At 43.3% G+C, this 22,576-nt stretch overlaps 1 protein-coding gene across 10 annotated transcripts in view; it reads right to left on the bottom strand.

Moving 5' to 3' along the window:
* The window catches only part of LOC114141100 (extracellular sulfatase Sulf-2-like), a 46,368-nt gene extending 28,000 nt beyond the window's left edge, over nucleotides 1-18,368 (bottom strand). For 5 of the 10 annotated variants that reach the window (XR_003594766.1, XR_003594768.1, XR_003594767.1 and 2 more), the window contains exons 1-2: nucleotides 18,044-18,367; nucleotides 5,328-5,364 (exon numbers count right to left, since the gene is read on the bottom strand). The gene's annotated coding sequence lies outside the window, so the exon portion shown is untranslated. Of the gene's footprint in view, nucleotides 1-5,327; nucleotides 5,365-18,043 lie in introns of all 10 variants that reach the window. The other 5 variants (XM_028011535.1, XM_028011538.1, XM_028011537.1 and 2 more) reach the window with 5 other exon arrangements.
* Nucleotides 18,369-22,576: the final 4,208 nt, after the last annotated feature.

The following is a 22,576-nucleotide window of genomic DNA, read 5'->3' as shown; positions in this document are numbered from 1 at the left end:
TGCTCTACCAATGGAACTGACGTAAAGAAATTGTCAGCAAAAACTTTGTGATTCTTTCCTGCTTGAAGGGTTGAGGTCATTTTCAGGACAACATCTCCTGTAGCACCAACATCAGATTTCTCTTGGTCAAGATTTCCTCCCCTTTGGCACACATCACAGTCATATAGATAGCCACTTTGCCCACCATGTCCCCACATCTTGAACCCCCACTTGTGAGGTTTTCCTGGCATGTAGCACCGTAGATGTGATTTTCCTTTGAAAGGCACCATGATTTCGTCAACAGCGTGACATTCTTCAGGTGGTCATCATCGCCGCTATCTGGGTGTTCCTCAATCCTTGCAGGAGTCCATTCCTCATCCTCATCCTCCCCTAGCTGCTCAATGTCACTTGAATTCCCATCCATAATCATATTCAGAATATCTTCAACAGTGTATGTCTTTGCCATCTAAAAAAAACACAGGCACAAAAAAGAGTGTTTATTTTATCTTTGAATTGGTCAGTTTTCATTGAAAATAAGCAAAAGGTGCAAGTTGCATATCTATTTTTAAGCTATAAATGTACCAAAATTATGAACATGCAAACATGTCATTAGTTTATATGAAAAAAGACTGTACATTGCTTGACATGATGTAAAATACATGAAGTACAATAAAAGACAATTGACTGATTTTTCGAGTTAACTGACCCACTGTATCAAATTTGATACATCACTTTTCAACACGGTTTTACAAAAAAATTATGATAAAATACTAAGTAATTTTACATTGCATCAACTCAGTAAGTGTTCCTATTGATAGTTCACCCCAAAACAAATTTTTTTTTCTTACCTTAACCTTCTAAAATTGGCAAAGTTTTCCTGCTGAAAACGCATGTGTCCCAGTCCTTTGCCATGGCAGTCTTGTAGTATCAGTGGAAAGGCCTCTGGTGAGAAAGTTACTACCCCCTGTTGGATTATCAGTGCACTACATGTGTCTAATTGTATACATCGGGTTTTTTAGGGAAGAAAATGTCACACTGCTAATTTGGAGGTCTCAAAAACTCATGTATCATATATGATACGTTTGGCGTTATAGGGTTAATAACAATAATATTAATAACAATAACACTAATAACAATAACACTAATAGTAATAACAATAATATTAATAACAATAATATTAATAACAATAATATTAATAACAATAATAATATACATTTTTTTATCGTCTCTGATGAACTGAAACATCTCAAACTTTATGGTTTGATAACCTGATGACAGTTTTCATGGTGTAAACTCGTGGACCGGCTCTGTGACAGCAGCGCCGATCTAGAACCATCCGGGTCGGTTCTGGTCCGTTTGACCCGTTTCTGCTTCATGTTTTCATTGTTTCTCTGATGTAAATTCAGAACACTTCCTGCTTCCTGTTTCCTGCTTCCTGCCGCTGAAAAAGTCCCTCCGCCTTCAGGCTGCTCGCTGCTTCCTGCTGCGGTTTGACCCGGTCCGACCAGCCGGTTCCTCTCTGTCTGGACCCGGTCAGAACCCAGAAATCTACGTTGTGAATTCATTCACAGGCAGAATGAAACAGGAAACAGAAGCTGAGGTCCAGAGAGAAACCTGACAAGTAGAGCCCAGTTTAAGGTTCTGGATCACCAGAACCAGAACCAGAACCGGAACCGAACTGCCTGTGTGTAAGGAGGTTCTGGATGAGCGGAGCAGCTGAAACCCAGAAGCAGCAGCAGAGCTGCAGCACAGGAAGTGAAAGTGAAAGTAAAAATTTGGACCATCAGACAGCAGGAGCATCACCATGGCAACAGGTGGGGGAGGGGGCGGCTGAGGGGCCGGCCGGTCCGATCGGACCGCTGGTCCACTGAGCCCACCTGAATCACAGCAGGCAGATCGCCATGGAAACGAGGGGGAAGCCTGCTGGACTGGTCAGAGCAGAGAGTCAGCAGCTTCAGAGGGAGTCCTGGGGTCAAAGGTCACGAAGGGGGGAGGATCCTGGGGGGCGGAGCCTGGGGGGCGGAGCAGGGTCTTAACAGATCTGGGTTTTCATTATAGTTCAGTTTCACTTCATTACTGTTTTTATTTACTTCATGAAAGTATTTTCTCAAGTTCAGTTTTTGTTACTGTTAGTTTAATGAACTATAAAACAAATAAAGTATTAAAATCATAAAAACATTTGTGTTTGATTTGTTAATTAACTTTAGTTAAATAGTTAGAACTGACAGGAGTCGGATGTCAGAGTCGTTAGTTTGGGCTGGACGATAAAAACTCATCATAAGCATTTCATATAAGTAGATATTGATAATTATTTATTAGTTTTTTTAGCTTCACCGTTTTATCCAAGTTTTATTCCACAATGTTTTATTATTTTCAAGCAGTTATGAAGTGAAACCTGAAACTTAGCAAGTTAATGAGCAGGCTGTTGCTAGGCAACCAAGGCATGAGCGTTAGTTGATTCCACCCAGCTAGCTTAGCTTAGCTTAGCGGTGAGCGGCTGACGCCTTTCCTCTGCCTAAATGTCCCAGAATGCCATGCAGTTCTGTGAATATTCTACCAGATGTATTATTTATTGATATTGATCACCTGTCTATTGTGATCAATATTGTTATTGGTTTATTTATGAGACTTTTGTTGGTTTGCAGTTTGTTTAAAAACTGTGTTTATTAATCATCTTCATGCGGTTTTATTCAGTCCATGTCGAGTTGTGTGTAAAATAAAACGTTTCCAGATTTTTGCTGTTATTTTCAGCGTCTTGTTGTTGTTGACACTGAGGCAACGTGTCTTTTCTAACTGCTGTTGTCACGGTAACCATGCATTATGCTAAGTTTCAAGCAGTTATGAAGACTGTTTGTGCCGCTGCCATCAGGCAAGCGGTACAGGAATATACGGACTACAACAAATAGACTGAGAAACAGTTTCTTCCCCACAGCCGTCAGAGCCATTACTCCCTGCCGCCCCCCCCTCCCACACATATCATAACCTCGCAGTCACACATATATATCCCCCACCCCCACACAGCCATATTGTTCTGCACTTTGCACTGTCACATTATCTGTACTTTGCCATAATTGGACCTGCTGCTACTTCTTTGGTGTGGTTGAGGGCCTTTAGTTAATTTAGTTGTATATATTGTTATTATTATTATTGTGTGTTTGCTTATTTATACTGTATATATTTGACCTTTTGCCGGGAGCTGCAATGGAAATTTCGTTGAATTCTGTTCAATGACAATAAATGCTATCTATCTATCTAATCGCTGCGTGCCACAGTGAGATGTGAATACGGCAGATCTCTTTCCAGACAATCAGAACCAACTGAAGTTATGATGTTTGGACCCAAGGAGGAACGATGTAGATCTAGAGACATAGATTCAGGTATTACAGCTAGAATCTAGAAATCATGCTGAACTCTGACCTGAACCTTCAGAGTCACATAAAGACCGTTATAAAGTCGGCCTTCTGTCACCTGAAGAACCTGAAAGATCTGCTGCTGCTGGTTCTGGTTCTGCTCTGCATCCAGAACCAGGACCAAACATGGAGGAGCAGCATTCAGCTTCTATGCTCCACAGATCTGGAACAAACTTCCAGAAAACTGAAAAACATCCGAAACAGTGAGCTCCTTTAAATCCAGACTGAAACCAGCTGCTTACATTTTGATTCATAATAACTGGAACATTTGTGATGCTTATCATTATTATTAATTGTTATTATTATTAATTACTATTAATGTTATTAATTATTATTATTATTGTTTTTCATCCTGCCTTGTTGCTGCAGCGTTCTGCACTAAAGCCTCCACTCTGACTTTCCTCCATCTGATCCCAGAAAACCCAGAAAACGTCGAGCAGAACCAACGAAGAAGACGACCTGCAGCTCGCCGTCAACCAGCTGGGCCTCCAGAACCTCAGCAGAACCAGAACCATCATCTGCCCAAAATGACAAACTAAGTGTTTTTTTTTTTTTTCTCTAAATCATCTTTTGCCAATAAACAACATTTATTTTACACAAAATATTCCAGTCAGTGTGAACTGAATGAAGCAGACTGGCTTCCTGGAATAAATGATGATGTCATTGATTAGAGTGAAGTCAGCTCTGCTGCCGCCGTTTCCTCAGTGTGACATCATCACATGTGACGACCCAATCACCTGACCTCAGGTCTCTTCAGACCCAGACGCTTCATTCTCCAATATTGACCCAAATTAGCATCAAATATAAACAGAAAATACGAACAGAAAACGCAGAAAAACGTTCCATGCTGTATGAGCGCTGCTGCTACGCTACGGCTAAACGTAGCTTCCTAGCTTCAACCTGAATCAGCTCTGGCTAATATTCCAGCGTCTGGATCCGTCTGAGGTTCTGATGTGAAATGTTCAGCGCCGAGTCAGAAACATGAAGATACATCGTTTGAAGAAGAGGAGGAGGAAGAGGAGGAGGACGAGGAAGCTTCCAGTTTGAGCCACTGAGGCGCCTGAGAAACCAGATCCAGTCACAGCGGACCGAGTGTGTGTGTGTGTGTGTGTGTGTGTGTGTGTGAACAGCAGCTGAGTTAAACCCTCCAGAACCGTTGGCCCTCTGAGAACCAGCGCTGAAGGAAACAAACTGACCCAATTCCCCACAACCCGGCCAGAACCGCAGCCGGCCAGACACAGCTGCCCTCCAACTGGACCTCCTGCCGAGTGCTAACAGCTAGCCGCTAGCCGGCGCTGACTCCTGGTTTTGGACCAGCAGGACTCTAACAGCAGCAGCAGGGGGCGCTCTGCTGGTTTCTACATCATGACTGAGTTTTTCTTTACTGTTTGACCGTCCATTAGACACACTTCTGCTAATCCGCTAAGCTAAATGTTAGCTAAGCACTATAGCGCTTTAGCTATCTCTGAAAACGTTTAGCACACTTAGCTTTCCCTGAATTAAATGTTTCTGCTAATTTATTCGGCTGTTAAATAAAATTCAACTGTATTAAACTTTTAGTTATTGACTGTTCAAAAATAGCCAGAGGTTTATATGGATGCTCTTATTTTGAAATGACTGTTTACGCAGCAGTTCCACTTCCTCTCTTTATGCTTTTTCTTTTTCACTTTAAATCAATAAATATACATGAATAAATGAAGAGAAATGCAGCAGAGATATAAAACATAAACATAAACACAATATCTAAACATAGGAAAAATCTGGAAAAGTTCTCCTGGTTCTCAGCTCGACCCAAACTGGTTAAGGTGAGACTCCAGCAGCGTTTAACTGGTCTGGAAAACGAGCACAGCCCCAGATCTAAACCTTAAAGTCTGCCTCTGTGCTTGTGGTACCAGAACCATACTGGTTCTGGACCGGTTTAGTGTTCAGGTGCGTTACCTGCTCAGATCCAGATGAATCGCAGCTGAGGTCAGATCTGAAAACAGAAACAGATCAGCATTAGCGCCCCCCGCAGGCCGCATTCTCCTCACATCGACCAACAAACAGCTGCTGAGGTCATCAGGGTCAGACTGATGCATCATGGGAACTCACAGCAGCGTTAGCGCAGGGCCGTCCTCCAGAACCAAACTCGGTAATTATTCACATCTCTGCTTTAAGAGCAGATTCACATTCAAATGTATTAATTCCAAAGGGAAATTAAATATGAATTAAACTAGACGCACATTAATCTGGATCAGGTTATTTATTTTATTATAAATAACTTCTGATAGATTATTTTATTATAAATAACCTTTGATAGATTATTTATTTTATTATAAATAACCTTTGATAGATTATTTATTTTATTATAAATAACCTCTGGCAGGTTATTTATAATGAAAGTATTTGATGCCTCCACCATAAAGAGTATTTTCTCTAACTCTGGTTTTCTGCCTCTCGTTTGCTGCTGCTGCTGAATCTGAACAGATTATTTCTGTTCTTCTGTTTCGGTTTGATTTCAGGTTCGATGATGGTGACGTTTTGAACCAAGTTCCTGTTTGGATCATCCTCCAGGAGGAAGTAATCAGATTACTTTCAGCTGTTTCAGCAGAGGAAAAGCTGCTGGACTCCAGATCTGTTCGTTCAGAGGATTTGTGGAAGATTCCTTTGTTTTCAAACAGAAACAATCCGACGGATCCAAAGGCTTTTCTTGTGAAACGGTTTCTGAGGCCAACAGTGATTCCCAGGTTTTGTCTGCTGCTCTTCCTCTGAGCAGCAGGATGAAGAGGAGGAGGAGGAAGAGCAGAGCCTCAGGGAAGATTTAGTTTGTCCTCCACAGAAAACGGGACATTTGTCTTCTTTATTTATTTATCTTCCTTCTTACAAACAGCTGCAGGCTGCAGCAGCAGAGGTCATCAGTTAGACTCTGAGCTGCATCTCTCCGTCCTCCAGCTGCAGCAGCTCCAGCAGCAGAAGCAGCAGCTCCAGCAGCAGAAGCAGCAGCAGAAGCAGCAGCAGCTGCAGCAGTGCCGCCGCCGCCTCCCTCAGGCTGATGCTGCTCCTACCGACCGGCAGCAGGACGGACGGTGGAGGGAGGATCTGGAAACGCAGCTTAACAGGAAAAACTGAGAACTTTTCCACTAAAACGAACTAACTGGAACTATATCACGCTTTTTTAAAACTAAAACATACTGAAATTATAAATATAATATCCTCAGTTTTATGTCGTAATTAACGGTGCCATTTGTAACAATAGTTTACAAAATGGCAACGGAAAAAGTTTGGAGAAAAATCCAGTCAGTTTGATAATAATAAAACATTTTTTTAAAAATATAATCTTCTGTTGAGTATTTATTAATCAGTCAATGTTTATCTAACCATAATACTGTGACCTTTCTGATTAACTTTTGCTATAATCTGATACAGAGCATCAAATGGTGACATTTATGTTATAGTTGCACAGATTCACTTTTAAAGTAAATTCATGATCAAAAACATTAATAAACTACAAAAACTACTTCTATAGCTAATAAAAACTAACCAGAAGCTAAACAATATTAGCTAATAAAAACAAGCAAACGCTAAAAACTACAACTAACTGAATTAAACAAATTAATTAAAATAGTTTGTCTACTCATTATAGTTTAGTTATATACTGTAACTCCATGGATTATAACATCAGTCCAGACGACATTCGCTGTGAATTTATAAAAATAAACCGAATACTTTCGGAAACAACTGGATCAGTTTCAGAAGAATAAAATAACGGAGAGAAATGGATTATAAATGTGTAAAGAATAGAGATGATCCGCTTCCCTCAGTGGGAGCAAACGGAGCGGCGGCCGCTGGTTCCTCCGCCGCCTGCGGCGCAGCATCATCCTTCCCACTCACACAGAAATAGCCTGATGGAGAGCAGCAGCTCAGCTGGGACCTCTGGGACGTTTACACTGCACTCAGGTGGCGGAGCTAACGCTAACGCTAACATAGATGCTGCAGAGACTCACAGCTGATGGACACCAACACTCAGAACCTCCATCAGGACAACCAGAACCTCCATCAGAACCATATGAACCTCCATCAGGACCATCAGAACCTCCATCAGGACCATCAGAACCTCCATCAGAACCACACGGCTTCAGAAATTATTAAAGCGACAGTGTCATTTAAATTTTATATTTTGTATCTTCACATCCTATTTTAATGTTGTTTAATCAAAAACAAGCCTGGAGTGTTGCTTTGATTCTTCCATGTTTGAGAAATCCTTTAATCGCCATGGCAACCATTCAGCTGTACAAAAAGCCAGAGTGGACCTGGCTCCGCCTTCGAGTGATTTGACTTTGTAATTTAAGACCTTTAAATTGGGCCTCTGTCTCTTTAAGAACTCCTGCTCTCTCTGAAGCTCCGCCTCCAGGAAGTCATCCAACATGGCTCCTCTATTAACCCTTTAACGTTTTTACCAGGGTTGCTCTGAGCAGCAGCTCCTATCATGAGCTCAGCAGCTGTTTGCTAATTGATGGTGGCTAGTCTGAAGGAGCTGAGTGGAGGAGGAGCTTCACCTCGAAGGCGGGGCTAAGTCCACCAAGGTGTTTACAGCTAAATGGTTGCCATGGAGATTAGAGGATTTCTCAAACACGAACGAATCAGAGCAACACTACAGGAATGTTTCTGATAAAACATGAAGACATGATAAAAAGATGAAAACAGATTATTTTACTTGATGCCGTCCCTTTAAAACACCAAGCAGCCAATCAGGAAGCTTCCTGTGATTGGGTCAGTTCAGGTCCGTCTTTGTGGCTGGATGTTTCTGCTCTTAGCAGTAGAACAAAGTGCAGATCAGGTCCAGTTTGAGTCCTGACAGCAGGGAACCGTCTCTTCCAGACCAACACCTGTGCCTCCGCCTGATTGGCTGCCAGAGAGCAGTGGGAGGGGCGTAAGCACAGACGGCGGTGGAGCAGGAAGTCCCAGCGGAGCGGTGTGGCATCAGCAGCTCAGCTTTCAGCTCCTTTCTGCAGCGTCACGCCTCGACTGGAAACGGGTCAAAGCTTGTTTCTGCAGCACGCTGAAATCAAAACAACAAACAAAACCAACAACACAAACTGACCTTTGACCTCCAACCAGCTGCTAACTAAACACAGCTAGCTCAGGAACCAGGTGACACCTGGGGTAACAGAACCAGAGGAGGGTAGGAACCAACACAGAGAAGGGCAGTTCATCAGGAAACTGACTGTTCCCTCCTGATTGTCCGGTCGACCCGGTTCTACTGGAACCAGAACTCCATCATCTGCTCCACCTCCAGCTGTTGTGGTTCTGACCCAAACCAACCTGTTCCCCTCCTGGCCTGTGGGGGCGCTGCACCAAGAACCACTGAAGGAAACGACACAAAAACCTCTGAAGACACTGAGAGCAACTTCCTTCTTCACCAGATGGAAACAAGAAGGAGACGTCAGATTTTTCTCTTTAGTCTTTGGCTGAAGACCAGGAGCCATTTCTGCTGCTAGTGCTAGGCTAGCATGCTAGCATTGGCTGGATTTACCCAGAATGCCCTGCGCTGTAGTCCACTTCCTGCTTCTGGAGCGGTCTCTGGTCTGCTTGGTGTTCACATTCAAACTAAACCCAGAGGTCATAGGTCGATTAGTGTTCACACCTCAATAACCGGACCGGACTTTGACTAGGTAGGCGGCCTGGAGTCGAGTTAGTGGGCTGAATGCTGCCTTCAAGGTTCAGGAACAAACAAACTATTTTTCTTCTGTTTCTTTCCTTCAGATTTTTAGTCATTAGTTGTGGAAATTATTTTTATGTTTCCAGTTTGACTAGAAAAAGTTCATCCAGAGTTTGTGCAGAAGGTTCCCTAAGGTTCCCCGACCTGCTAGAGGATCCAGGACAGAAATCCTGCAGGACGAGTTCAGAGTGTCCGCTCTGGACCGGTGTCGAGCATCAACTCAATAAAGTTTCTAAATGTCTGAGATCAGAGTTTTTAATCAAAAAATTTATTTTATACACATTGAATCCTTCGTCATTATTGGGGGGTGATGAAGAGGAGCAGAGGTGGTGATGAAGATCTGCCCGACTCGGAGCTCGGATGACAGAATCTAATGAAGCTTCAGGTGGTTCAATGTTCTGTGTCGACCCGTGTGACCCGGCTTTGCTTCTAATAAAACCCAAACAGAACAAACACACTCACACACACACACACACCTGCCCACACACACACACAGTAATTCGTCTCACGTCGCCTGAATCCCCGGAGTGAGAAAACGATGGAGGCACATTTACCATCTGTAATCAAAAGAACTTCATGCTGGACTCGCCCTCCTCTCTTTCTCTCTCTCTTTAATTTCCTCCTTCTGCTGCGAAGCCTGAGCAGCATACTGATGCTGGGATTACACACACACACACGCCCACACACACACACACACACACACACACACACACACACACACACACCGGCGGACTGAAGTAATGACTTTCTGCCTCGGCTCCCGATTCGCTCAGAGCTGCCAGTTCCAACTGGGTTTGTGGAAAAGAAACAGAAAGAGCAAAAGGCTCCGGGGAGAGGCGATGCAGCGCCTCCAATTAGCCGGGATGGTGGTCCAAACGGGGGGGCGGGGGCCGGAGGGGGGCAGCTGGATAACGAGGCCGGGCTGTGGAGGTTCTCACCTGGACCTGACCTCCAGACGGACTCGGTTCTGAATCGACCCGGCTCTGAAAAGGTCGGGAATGTTTCTAAAGCTGATTATTAGAGCTCAAGTTCCTAATAAACAAACAATTAATGGAAATAAAAATACATTTATTGTTAAAACAACACAGAGAAACCAGCTGCAGGTCCACTTTTACCGGTTCTGATTTCTGCCTACAAAAAGACAAAAATTAGTTGTAAAGAAAATATTGTATAAACTAGAAATCTATGATATCTGATGGATCTCTGTTAACTCAAAATCACATTTTTATTTTATTTTAAACACTTTATTAGGAAACTTTTCTTCTTTATCCAGAAATTATCAAAGTTTTCCAGTGACAGTTTTGAGTTGGAAGTCAAGTTATGTTCTGTTATATATATAAATAATATATAAATTATATTATTATACATAATATAATTTAGCTCAACAAATTACCTTTATATGAAGTCACAAGGCTGATTGAAAATCGCTCTAATTAATATACATTTTATGTATTTTTTGCTCATGTTTCTAAAAGTTTTACAGTGTTTATTTGATTTTCAGGATTCATTTTGTCTTTTCTCTTCATGATGGAAAAAATAAGGAAACATTCTGCAAAGTTGTTACCAGAAGCCAAAGTATTCCCATTCCAACCAGTGGTTTCCATGGATATTTGCACTGGTTTTCCCCAGCAGACTAAAGGTCAGGAAATGACAAATGAGTTTCAGTCGCCCAAAGTTTGCTTGGAAAACTTTGTTTCAAAGTAAAATTTTAAACAAAGTAAGAAACAAAGTAAATGGGAGAAACAACATGAAGCAGCAGGAACATGGCGGCACGTGGGCGGACTGACAGGAAGCATCAGTCGGACCGCTGAAGGACTCGGATCAGAACCAAACGAGTCCATCTCCAGTTTCTACTTCGTATCGACGGATGCTGCACCGACGCCTCCAGACACACCAGGAGGCGCCAGCAGGTCACCGGGGGTGACGTGGGAGGAGGAGGAGGAGGAGGAGGAAGAGGAGCAGCAGGTCAGACTCTCTTCCTCTCCTCTCTCTTTTCTCCAGCAGCTCAGGTGAAGATTCATCCATTTCTGTTTCAAATTGGAGGCTGAAGCTCCTCTGAAACATTTAATCCAGACTCATTTTAATATTTTAGCCACTTTCTTTCTCCAAATGCTGATTGGCTGCCTGAAGCAGCAATATGATTGGTCAACAATAAATTTCAGCCGGTTATTCATCAAGTGGGGCTTTTTAAACAAAGCAGAAACCTTCCTAAGGAGAGAAACTAACAGGAAAATATCCTAATAATAGTTTAAACAGAGGAACTGCTGAAGGATAAAAACTCAGGATGAACCAAATGATTCACAAACTGGCAGTAAAAACTGTAAAAATGAGTCTAAACTAAAATTCACAGAAAAATAACTGATAAACTGAACACAGGGAGCAAACTGTATGGAAAACCTGCAGCACCAACAGTAGAGACCCAGAAATAATCCAAATACAAACAACTGGTTTTAAAAGCACATCATACCAACGATCCAACCAGAGACCAACCTGGAGAAAAACCAGCAGACGTTCTGGACGACCATCACTCAATTTGTGTAGATACTCATCATGCTAATGCTAACGTCAGAGTTAGCTTGCTCAGCCGCCTCTTCTTCATGTCATGTTTTGAAATTTGCAGTTTTGATCTAATGGATAGAAACTGCTCAGACTGTCTCTCTGAGTTCATCTTGTAGTGATCGATAGATCCGAACATTTTCTGAGGCCGAGGAACGGCATTGGGTTGGACTGACTGCACTAAAACGCTGGGGGAAGATGTTGATGTTCAGTACGACGTGGGGGAATATTGTTTGAGTATGATTCTGGGGTACAACGTTGGGTAGAACCCGAGCTGGGTACGATCTAAATGTTGGGTACGATGTCGCAGAAAGTTGTTCAGGTTTGATGTTGGGTACAACAATGGGTTTAATGTTGGGTCCATCGTGAGGTACAACGTTAGGAAAGACGTTGTACCTCACGTTGTTTAGGTCTGATGTTGCGTACGACGTTGGAGGAAGACGTTGGGGAACTTTGCTCGGGTATAAAGTTGGGTCCATCAGTAGGAACAACGCTGGGTATGATGATCTAAAGCTGAACAGATTTGTGGAATAGAGAAGTATGATGGAGTATGGAGTCAGGGTGGAGGAATAAAGTTTAGGTTCAAAGTATAAGGTTGGTGTATAATTGATGTTTGGCATCAGAGTTCAAGGTCAGATCATGAGGGAATGAGTTTGAGGTAAAATGTTGCACAAAGTGAGAGCATGATGATCTTACTGGGGTATGATGAAGGTGTGTAATGCTCAGGCTGGATGCTTTTTCTGGTCTACTTGTTAAATACCTCAGAGACGATCATTTATTTGGGTCTAACAGCTCATGATGATATTTACCCTTCAGTTTATGGGGCCGTTCCTCGGAGAGATGAAGAAGCTAACACAGCTACCCAGGGGATTATTTTGGGATGCTGTCTGTCTGTCTGACCACCAACAGGTTTCCCCCCCCCGGAGTCACAGAAATCGTCCGTGACCTTCATCTGCCGCTCATTTTCCTGCCTCCTGCTGCTCCTCTTCACCTCGTTGTGTCAGAGTGGATCACTCTCCTCCGGCTAATGGATCCACAGGAACACAGCGACCTGATCTGCAGCTCTCCCAGAGACGCCGCTGCAGAGTTTAACTCGCTGCCGTCGCAGTGTGGGTTTACGGCTGCTGCGGCACCGTGAGATGATGATGCAGCCGCTGCTCTTCATCACCCAACACTCAGAGATCAGAGCCGTGAAACAAAAGAGATGTTCCTCAAACACACTCAGAGATTTCAGTACAACGTTTCCACCGACACGCTCAAACTTTCATCTCAGCCACGAATGAAGCACAAAGTTCAGATTTACCTGCTCGCTATTGTCTTGTTACAGTAAAACTCTTTCAGACGTCAGTCGGGGTTTTTATTATATTAATCAGCTCTTCCTTTTGATGTCTGGTAAAATATATTTCATTCTCATCTTTCTGATCTGTAGATCAGATTCCCTTCCAGTTTCTGGACTGCAGCACTGAGCTCCATTCACACTTCATGGACTTATCTTAAAACTACTGTTTGCTTTCAGTTAAAACAAAGTGTGTATTCATTTGCATTTCCTGTGATCAGGAGTGAAAAATGCCATTTAGAAATGATGGTCAAGAACGACGGTCAGCAGAAATCCAACTACCTGTTTGCTTGGCCGGTGAAAAACGCGAGACCTCACCGCCGTGCAACGACCTGAGGCAGGAAAACCTGAGCATCTGACCTCCATAGCAAACAACACAACAAAAGAAACTTTGTCTCTTCTGCGTATTCAATGAACATTCACAAGAAGCAGCTAGAAATCTCACTGACGTCCAAACAGTTCCTCAAGCAAATATGGACAAAATTACTGTTTGGTTTAACATTTATGAAAACATATTTTGCAGCATTTAAGAAATTTCTTCATAGCTTACAGACTGGCATCACGTTAACTTTATACCTGCACCCCGTAGTTTTAGCTTGGTTCACCTCAGTTCTCAGTGTTCAGTGAGAACTAGTTCATTTAGTTCATTCAGTTGTTCATCATGTCAACAATGAAGTCCAGATTTGCTGCTAGACGGTCTGAAAAGTCCATAAATTAAGCATAAAACGTCACTAAGCTAACAACACTCTAACCAAACCCATGGCAACGCACACACACTTAGCCCCGCCCCTCAGCATCTGCTGGCTCCGCCCACTTTGGTGAAATTTTCCAGGATTCGTTTCGGGTGGAGCTTTGCTCTCTGAGGACGATTAGCTTCAGTTTGATGATTTGAACTCTGATGTTTGGGAGGCTTTTAAAAAGCTTCATAAATCTCTACTCAGCAGCACTGAAGTACTGATGGACGGCTCAACCTCCTGTTAGCCGTTAGCCGCTTAAATGCTGGCAACTCACCAACATGGCTAACCCCACCAACTCAGAACCAATCAACAACTGGGTCCCGAGTGCGAATTCAGGCAGGTAGCTAGCGGCTAATGTAGCTAATAATAAAACCAGTGAATGCTAACACACAGTTCAGACAGAACCATCAGAACCAACCAGGCTGAGTCTCATTCATGTGGAAACCTGGCGTCAAACTACAGATCTGGACTTTAACTGGGTTTACAAACCGCTTCATGAAGAATTTACTCCCTTTAAAAAACTGAACCTCAGCATTTTTCCTCCTCCTCTTCCTCCTCTGAAGGTCGGCCGGCCCAAGCAGCAGTCTATAACGATTAGGAATTTCATCAATTCTGCCTCAGTAAGACGGAGGGGGGGGCTCCTAATGCGAGCGAAGGAGCCGAGCGAGGTCCAATCAGAGGCATTTAAAGATAAACCCAACGCCGGCGAACCGACCTTCGGCCAAATGAAGCCAAGTGAGAAGGACAATTAAGGCAGCAGAGATTTATGAGCTGATTTATGGGCCGCTGGTGAGAAACAGAAACACTGCAGCCACAGTTAGCGTGTCAGCGCCCCCTCAAGGCTGCAGAGGTTACTGCAGTCCAGACGAGAATCAAGTCAGTCACAAAATCCGCTGGAGGACAAAAAACAAAACATTGAGTCTGGACCGGGTTGAGACCTGCAACACATGCAGACCACGTCAACACCTGGACCTAACTGCTAGCAGCTAACTGTTAGCTGCTATCTGCAGGAGGAGGTTCTGCGCTGTTGGACCTGGAAGGACGAACTTCTGAATCATGACCCACAGGCGAGAAAAAACACCTGAGCATGCAGCAGGTTTCTGCAACACGTCCTGAGCGCGCTCATCATTTCCTGCCTGCTAACCAGAAAACATCATTTCCTGTCTGCGGACTTCTTTGATTGTGAGAAACAACAAAACTAGCTGAGCTTCAGAAGAGTCAGAAATGAGACAAACCTGGTGATTAAATATCTGATTCTTTAAATAGAAACTCATGAAAATGTTTATCAGCGTATTTTCAGAAAATTTATCAGATTTCTTTGCTGAATTTCTCCCTCCACATGCAGAAGTTTCTCCTTCATGTCTTCAACCGCAGAATGATGTGAGAATAAATATGAAGAGTGAGAAACGGCGAGTTAAAAATAATCCAGGCTGTAATCCGGCGCTGCGTCGCTTCAGCTCAACAGGCTGATGGTTTGACTCCACATATTAAAATTAAAAACAGAATAAAACTAATTTAACAATAACTAAATAGAAAATGAAATCAGAATAAATCAAGTTTGTGACGAATCTTCCTGTCGGCTCAGTTTGGTCCAAACAGACCGAAGGTTAAATAAAGTTTAAATCCATCGGAGGTCATGACCTCTGATGCAACAGAGACAATCAAACACGGGGTCAAAAGGTCAAAGGACGGCAGCCTTCATCATCATCATCATCATCACACTCCTTCCTGCAGCTGCTTCCGTTTTTATTTCACGTTGGACCGAAGTCAGCAGAGGCTCAACTCTGACCCGATCGATACCCGGCGGATCAATAATCACCGCGCCTGATTCCACAGCCATGAAGCAACGGTGTGTGTGTGTTTGGATTCAGTTCAACCCTGCAGGTTCTGATCCAACTCTCAGTTCTCCTCAGGATATAAACAGAACCTGCCCTCAGCGGTCCGATCGGCCGGTCCAGAAAAACACCGACGGAGTCCAGAGGGTCTGCAGAACGACTCGAGTTCAACCATTTGAACCAAACCTATCAGGAGCCGAGAGCCGGACCAGGCCGGGCCGGGCCGGGCTTCCTGCTCTGCAGGTTGAGATTTATTACCAGAGTTACGCAGCCAAACGTCCTGCTGCTAAACATAAAAATAGGAGCTAGTGGAGGAGCTAAAGATTAGGGTGATGGTACGGAGGCCTTCCAGCCTCTCAGAGAGTAATCACCAGAGAAAACATTCACATAAATAAAATATGTTTTTATTGGTTATTAACCAGACCAGAAATATGTTTTATCATCTAATGTTCAATAGAATGTAAATAAAAACAGATAACTTATGTTTAATGCGCCTTTATGTTGTTTTTTTCTGGGGATGCACCGATGTGAAAATCTGGGCCGATATCAATATTCGACTTTAATGCTGCCGTCTGGGCCAATAACCGATATTTACTGATATTATAAGTTTTTCTCTAATGTTTTCACACCTTTGGAAAGAAACAAACGGCAACAAGATGAAAACAAATACTGGTTGTGAATTTCAGCCTGGTTTTATTTACTGGAGCGATTCTGGATTAAAAGTGACCGATATCGGCTGATACTGATATTAGTGCCGATATATCGTGGATCATTATTTTCCACTTTGAGTCAAATTTATTTGTACAGAAAATTTCAGAAACACATCAGCTGAAATAAAACTGATGTTTTATTTCAACTTTTCAACTAAATGAAAAGTTTTAATCCAGATTAAATCTTAGATGTTCCTGTTAATCTAAAGCAGCTTCAGACCGACGGCTTTCAGTCGGAGTTTCGGCTCATTTTCAGGTTTCTGGACATTTGAGGTTCAGAGAAGCTGAATGCTGCTTCTCCATGTCTGGTTCTGATGCAGACCGGAACCAGAACCAGAATCAGAACCAGAAGGTTGGTTCAACAGCAGCAGATCTTTCATGTATTTTGTTGCTGAACTGTTCAGTGATTTATAAACTAACAGAAGTATTTTAAAATCTGTTCTCTCTTTCATTTCCTATAAAAAAATTAAATAATGTTGAATCTACATATGTAAGAGATACAATAACAATAATAACAATAATAATAATAATAATAAGGTGGTGGCTACAGCAGCTTTTTCTGATGTGATCATGATAATTTATCATAAACAAGGATTTTTTTCCTCCAGTTTTCTCTATTAGACGTTTATAATATTGAACTAAAATAAAACTGGTTTTTGTTTCTGATTATTTTGGATTTGAAGCTGGGTGGATTTGGAGCTGGGTGGATTTGGAGCTGGGTGGATTTGAAGCTGGGTGGATTTGGAGCTGGGTGGATTTGGAGCTGGGTGGATTTGGAGCTGGGTGGATTTGAAGCTGGGTGGATTTCATGTCACTCTGATCTGCTGGTCGGATCTAAACACCACCAGAGAAAAACAATCCAGAGTTTGAACCGTTTGATGTGTAATTAAATATTCAATACTTGGCATGACAATAAAAAATGATCTGATTGGACGCAGTGAGTTTACCAGCGAAGCTATGCTAACCTGAATTAGCTTCTCAATGCTAAACATGTAGCAGCAAATGTTGCTCATTTTGTTGCTAAAGTGCATTTAGTGTTTGAATCTGAGTTGCCCGCAGCTGCGTCTGTAACGCCTGCAGGTCGGATGATAAAGCTGCTGCTTGTTGTAAATTATAATAATTCATTAATGAAAACATTATTATTAATATTATGACCTGAGCAGGAAGGCTACCAGGTTTCCACTAAACAACCAGATTTAAAGAACTGTTCAGTTCAAACTGATTCACATTTTGAACTGAACAGATGGAAGTGAATCCTGTCAGATTCAAACCCAGGAGCAACAGATCATAAATCAATGATCAATTCGTATTTAAACCAAACAGCTGCTTTCTCTTCAAGAGGCCCTCTGTGCCATCACCCTAATCTTCATCTCCCTCCAGAGTCTTCATCACATTCATGCCATCATTTCCAGCCATTGTGAGGTATGAATACTTTTGAACCTTAGATGAACGTTTGCAGCTCAGAGTTTCAGTTTAAACCGCAGCAGAGGAAGATTTTCCTCTCCGTCCTTCATCGGGGAAACCGCTTCGTTTCTCACACCTTCAGTTTGTTTGGTCTGATGGTGGTTCTGGTGATGGTTCTGGTGGTGGTTCTGGTGGTGGTTCTGGTGATGGTTCTGATGGCGGTTCTGTGTGTTAATGATCCCTGACAGCCCTGGTCTGCAGGAGGACCGGCATCCCCTCTGTTCCTCCTGCAGTCTGTCAGCTGACGCTCCGCAGCAGGAAGCAACAAACGCAGCAACAACTGAAAGCAGCAAAGTGGAGAAACGAGGAGAAACTCACCTCCTGCAGCGTAGTGCTCCTCCTCTGCTCCTCCTCCTCTACTCCTCCGGGGTTCAGCAGGTGTTTTCCTCTCTGACCGAACCGGCAGGAGGAGGAAGATGAAGATCAGACTGTGTAACTGTTGCTTCCATCTACGGATCCACTAGAACTTCTGCTCATGTTTTCCTGCTGAGGAGCAGCAGGAGGAAGTTTTCCTCAGTTTGGACTTTCCCACACCTCCTTCCTCCCTCCCTCCTCTTCCTCTCAGTGTAGCGCCGTCCCAGAGTTCAGCGGTGCAGCCGCCGCCGCCGCTGCTCAGGCCATCTGTTGCAACACGTCTGCACGCCTGGCCCTCCACCCTCACTGCTCCTCCTCCTCAGGAGGAAGGAGGGACTTTGCTCTGCCTGTGAACCAATGAGGAGGTGCAGACTCCTCTCTCTCCCCGGCTGGAGGGACGACCCGAAAACGGGACCAAACCAGACAAATCCTGGGGGAAAGACATGCAGACGGTTTGAAACTGTCAGAGCAGCAAAACGGAAACAGATCAATAAAAATAAAGTCTGCAGCAAATCCAAAAAACCAGACCTGATTGGCTGCTGCAGGTCATGTGACACGAGTCAAGTTTTTGTCTCAGTCATAAAGTGGAAAGATTTCTCTGGGTTAGTTTCAGTACGAGCTCCAGACTGATGGCGGTTCTGCTGCCTCCAGATGAATCTCTGGCCCAGACTGAAAGGAGCAGCTGGATGTTTTCCATCCTGGGTTCCAGAGCAGAAACGCATCTAGAAGCTCTGGATCTGGACGCCGTGGCTCCTTCAGTCTGAACTTCTGATCAGCCAACCAGATTCAGCAGACGCTGCTGAACCCAAAGAACACGCATCAGAACTTATTTCTTCCCACAAATATTTAAAAACTGTAAAAAAAATAAAAACAATGCAGCCATAAATGTCTGTTTGTGTTTTCAGAGCTTCACTGGTGATGAGAACAATCTGTCCTTTTATTTAGTTTATCATTCTAGAGTAAACATTCAGGTTTGAAGACATTGATTATTGACATCATCAGTTTGGTATCGACGGATATAAAATGGAAAATGATGGTGAATCATTTCTCAGTGAGGCTGAAGAAGCCGACAGCAGAGACACAAACCGTTCTGTCCTCATAACTCAGGTTTGTTCACTAAGTGACTGAAATCCTTTCAGTCCTGGAGTGAAACGATTCAGAGGAGCTGAAAGAAGGAAATTTGTCCTCCTGACTTTGACTAGACGCCTGGTTGTTATGAAGTTGGAAAAATGATGAAAGTTTTTCCTTCCTGGCAGCTGGGAGGCGCTAACGTTAGCTAACCTGGAAAACAGTCACCAGGCTGCTGGATTGATTTCTAATGTTAGTTATTATGAGTATTTTGTTTCTGTCGGTGGAAGTGATGTTACTGGATCAGAAACATGAAACTGATTGAAATGATTACAAATACATTCACTATTATTCTGTTCTGACATTTTATGTAATTTGTTGCACACCCAACAAAAGTGATGTCTTGACATGCAGTGGTTGTAAATTTGCTTTACTTTCCTATTTTCTGAAAATACAAATAACATTCATAAATCCAACGTGCGTCACACTATGGCTGCTATGTTCTTAAGTTCAACACAGAAACGTAGGACCCAAGGCTGTCCTGATCAAAACTCATCCCTTTCTAAACTCATTTCACTCTCAGCCAGAATATATACTGTATATATATACATATATATATATGTGTGTGTGTATACATGAATGTTCAGCTCAACATGGACAATGAAACGCAGTGCTTTTTAATAACAAAACAAAATATTCATAGGAAAGAGAATAGATTCATATTTTAATGGAAGATGGAGACGATGGTCCTTGATCTAAAGTCTAAACTGGTCCCCCACAAATTATTCCCTAAAAAGCTGCTAAAACCTGCATTTGTTATATCAATATTTAAAAACATTATTAATACCGTCTGGTATTTATAATAATAGTTTGTTGCTGAGTCTGGTTGGACTGCAGATTTTTTACACTTCGGTTCTTTTCATTCAACATTTTAAAGAGTAACTAAATCAAAGTTAACTGTTTTATTGCAGACAGTTTAAATTGTTCCCTGCTGTTTTTATAGAAATTGTGATATTTTCATATAATTTGCATAATTTTGCAGTTTTTGGCCTGAACGTGTCCCAGTGCTGCCCTCTTCAGGATGAACAGTGGCTACTGCAGGTGGATGGTTCTGATGGTTCTGATGGCCCGGCTCGGTTCTTGGACTCCACTGTAAAAACGTTACCTGTTGCTGAATCTCCAGTCTCTTATGTAACTAAACATGTCAGTTTCAGAGTTTTATTTTCACTAATCAGTTTTTTATGCTGATTTAAACTGTTTTCATCTAATGACCTGCTGGTTTCTTCACTTTGATCAAATGCAGTTTTCATAATAATTCACTGCTCATCATTTAAAACTAACCTGGAAAATATCCTCAGCTAATAACGTCTGCAGGTTTAATCCTCACGTTTGTTGGTTTAAAACATTTCATGAGAACTAATTTCATTTCATTTTAAAGAAACGTTGTGAATAAACGATGTAGATGTTGAATGTTGACGGGACGTAGATGCTGTGGAGGCTGGCCGCTGCGTGCAGACGCTGATTCATCCCTTCACATCATTAAACACACAGGAATGGACACGCTGCTGCTTTTTGCAGCGTTCAGCTTGTGGCCCGCGAACCGCGCAGGCTGGCCGAGATCTGGACCCGCAGAGAGAGAATGGAGCGGGATGAAAAGGAGTGCAGATTGTAATGGAGCTGCTGGCAGAGCTCCTGGTGGCTCATGGGTATTCATGCAGCCGCTGGCGAACAGAGGGGGGAGGCGGCGCCGGGTTTCAGCTGAACAACAGGTCTGCTTGTGGCCTTCTCTGCTGAAGAACCATGCAAATCCACCCAGACATCGATTACATGAAATTAGGCTGTAAATGTGTGTAAACGTCACGGCGGAGCGACTCAGGGTCCACCAGGAGAAAACTGCTGCAGCTGCAGATTTAGAACCAGCAGACAGCAGAGCAGAAACAAAGTCTGCTCAGAAAAACAACTAATATTTCAAAAACTAAAATACCAACAATAAAGGTCTTTGGCCTTTTGCTTCGATTTACACGAGTTTCTCTGCAGAACTCAGAGCTTCACGTGACGACTGCCTGTTTCTGTCTGCTCAGGTTTTCTGACTCATCTAATCTTCATGTGATTATGGAGGTTAAAGGGGCATTATGAAGATTTAGGTCTGAATAATGCGCTGCAGTGTTGTGTGACTGAGAACCGAAACAATGAGGCACAGTGAGGAGAGACGTTGGACTGAAGCCTGTTCAGCAGAACTCAGGCTGGGTTGGAGGTCCGATTCGCTCCAGGAGGTTTGAATCAAGAAGTTCTGCTCCCATTAAAGTCAATCAGATCAGGAAGCAACAGTTACACATGTGACATTTTGAGCTTGTTCACATAGAAATATAAAAACAGAAAGTTGGAAAATGTTTGACTTTTGTCACATGGAACTTCGACCAATCAAAGAAGGTTTCACTGACTGACCAATGAGCTGCAGCCACGTTCAGCATGGAGGAATATCGCTTTAGATGAGAGACTTCCTGTCCAGCAGACACTTCACACAGAGAAACACCATCCAATGGAAACTCGGTGCTTCCAGAATGTGAGTCGTTTCCACTGGAAGTTTCATCTTGTCTTTTTTTGTTCATTTGAGGATTGTAAATCCAACGGCCGCAAGACTTCAGTCAATTCCAGGAAAATCTTCTGGCTTCGTTCTCGATGCCTCGTATGTCACAGACTGCTTTGGAAATGATTCGCTCTGATTCCACGGCCAAGCAAATTTCCTGGAGACAAGCAAACTGTGAGCGATTCACAACAAGATGGCGTCCGATGTGTTGGGTTTGAGGAGTTCTGCCCGAGCGTGGAGCTCATTAGAGAACGTTCTGCTTCTCACCGTCTGATGAGGCGGGTCCCGTTTCCTCCGGGTGGGACAGAACATCCTGCCTGCCTTCAGGACCATCAGTGAGTTGGTGTTTTGTTCCTGAAGGACGTCAGGATGAAGATCCTTCAGAGGTAACGCTCTGACCCAAAGCCTGGGGATGAGAAGTTCTGGTAAGAGGAACTGGATCATGGAAACAAGTCGCAGGCAGATCCAGAACCATCCCTGCAGGGACGAAGCCATTTTCCATCAGCATGGCTTCAGCCGGTTCTGGCCCGGTCCGGCCAGGTCCGACTCATCTCTAGTAGCATTAGCTGTGCGGCTCTGCCGGTGCCGGCCGGTCATGTGGTCATCGTTTGGCTGCATGTTTGAAAAAATGAAAATATGGAGCCACACTGTAGATCTATGGCTGATAGATGCTGTAAACATCCTGGACCGCAGTTCTTGAACCGGCCCACAGTACCGAGGAACAGAGCGGAACTGGAGCGGAACCGACCTGGACGTTAACCGGCTGAAGTGAGACTGAAGGGCCTGAGTCTGTTTGGGAAGAGTGAAAAATGTTCTGCTGCAGAACCGACACCTTAGCGACG

The sequence above is a fragment of the Xiphophorus couchianus genome, chromosome 24, assembly GCF_001444195.1.
Source record: "Xiphophorus couchianus chromosome 24, X_couchianus-1.0, whole genome shotgun sequence".
In the NCBI taxonomy this organism is placed as follows: Eukaryota; Metazoa; Chordata; class Actinopteri; order Cyprinodontiformes; family Poeciliidae; genus Xiphophorus; species Xiphophorus couchianus.
The sequence above is the reverse complement of the archived record's forward strand: the minus strand, read 5'-3'. Positions and strand labels throughout refer to the sequence as shown.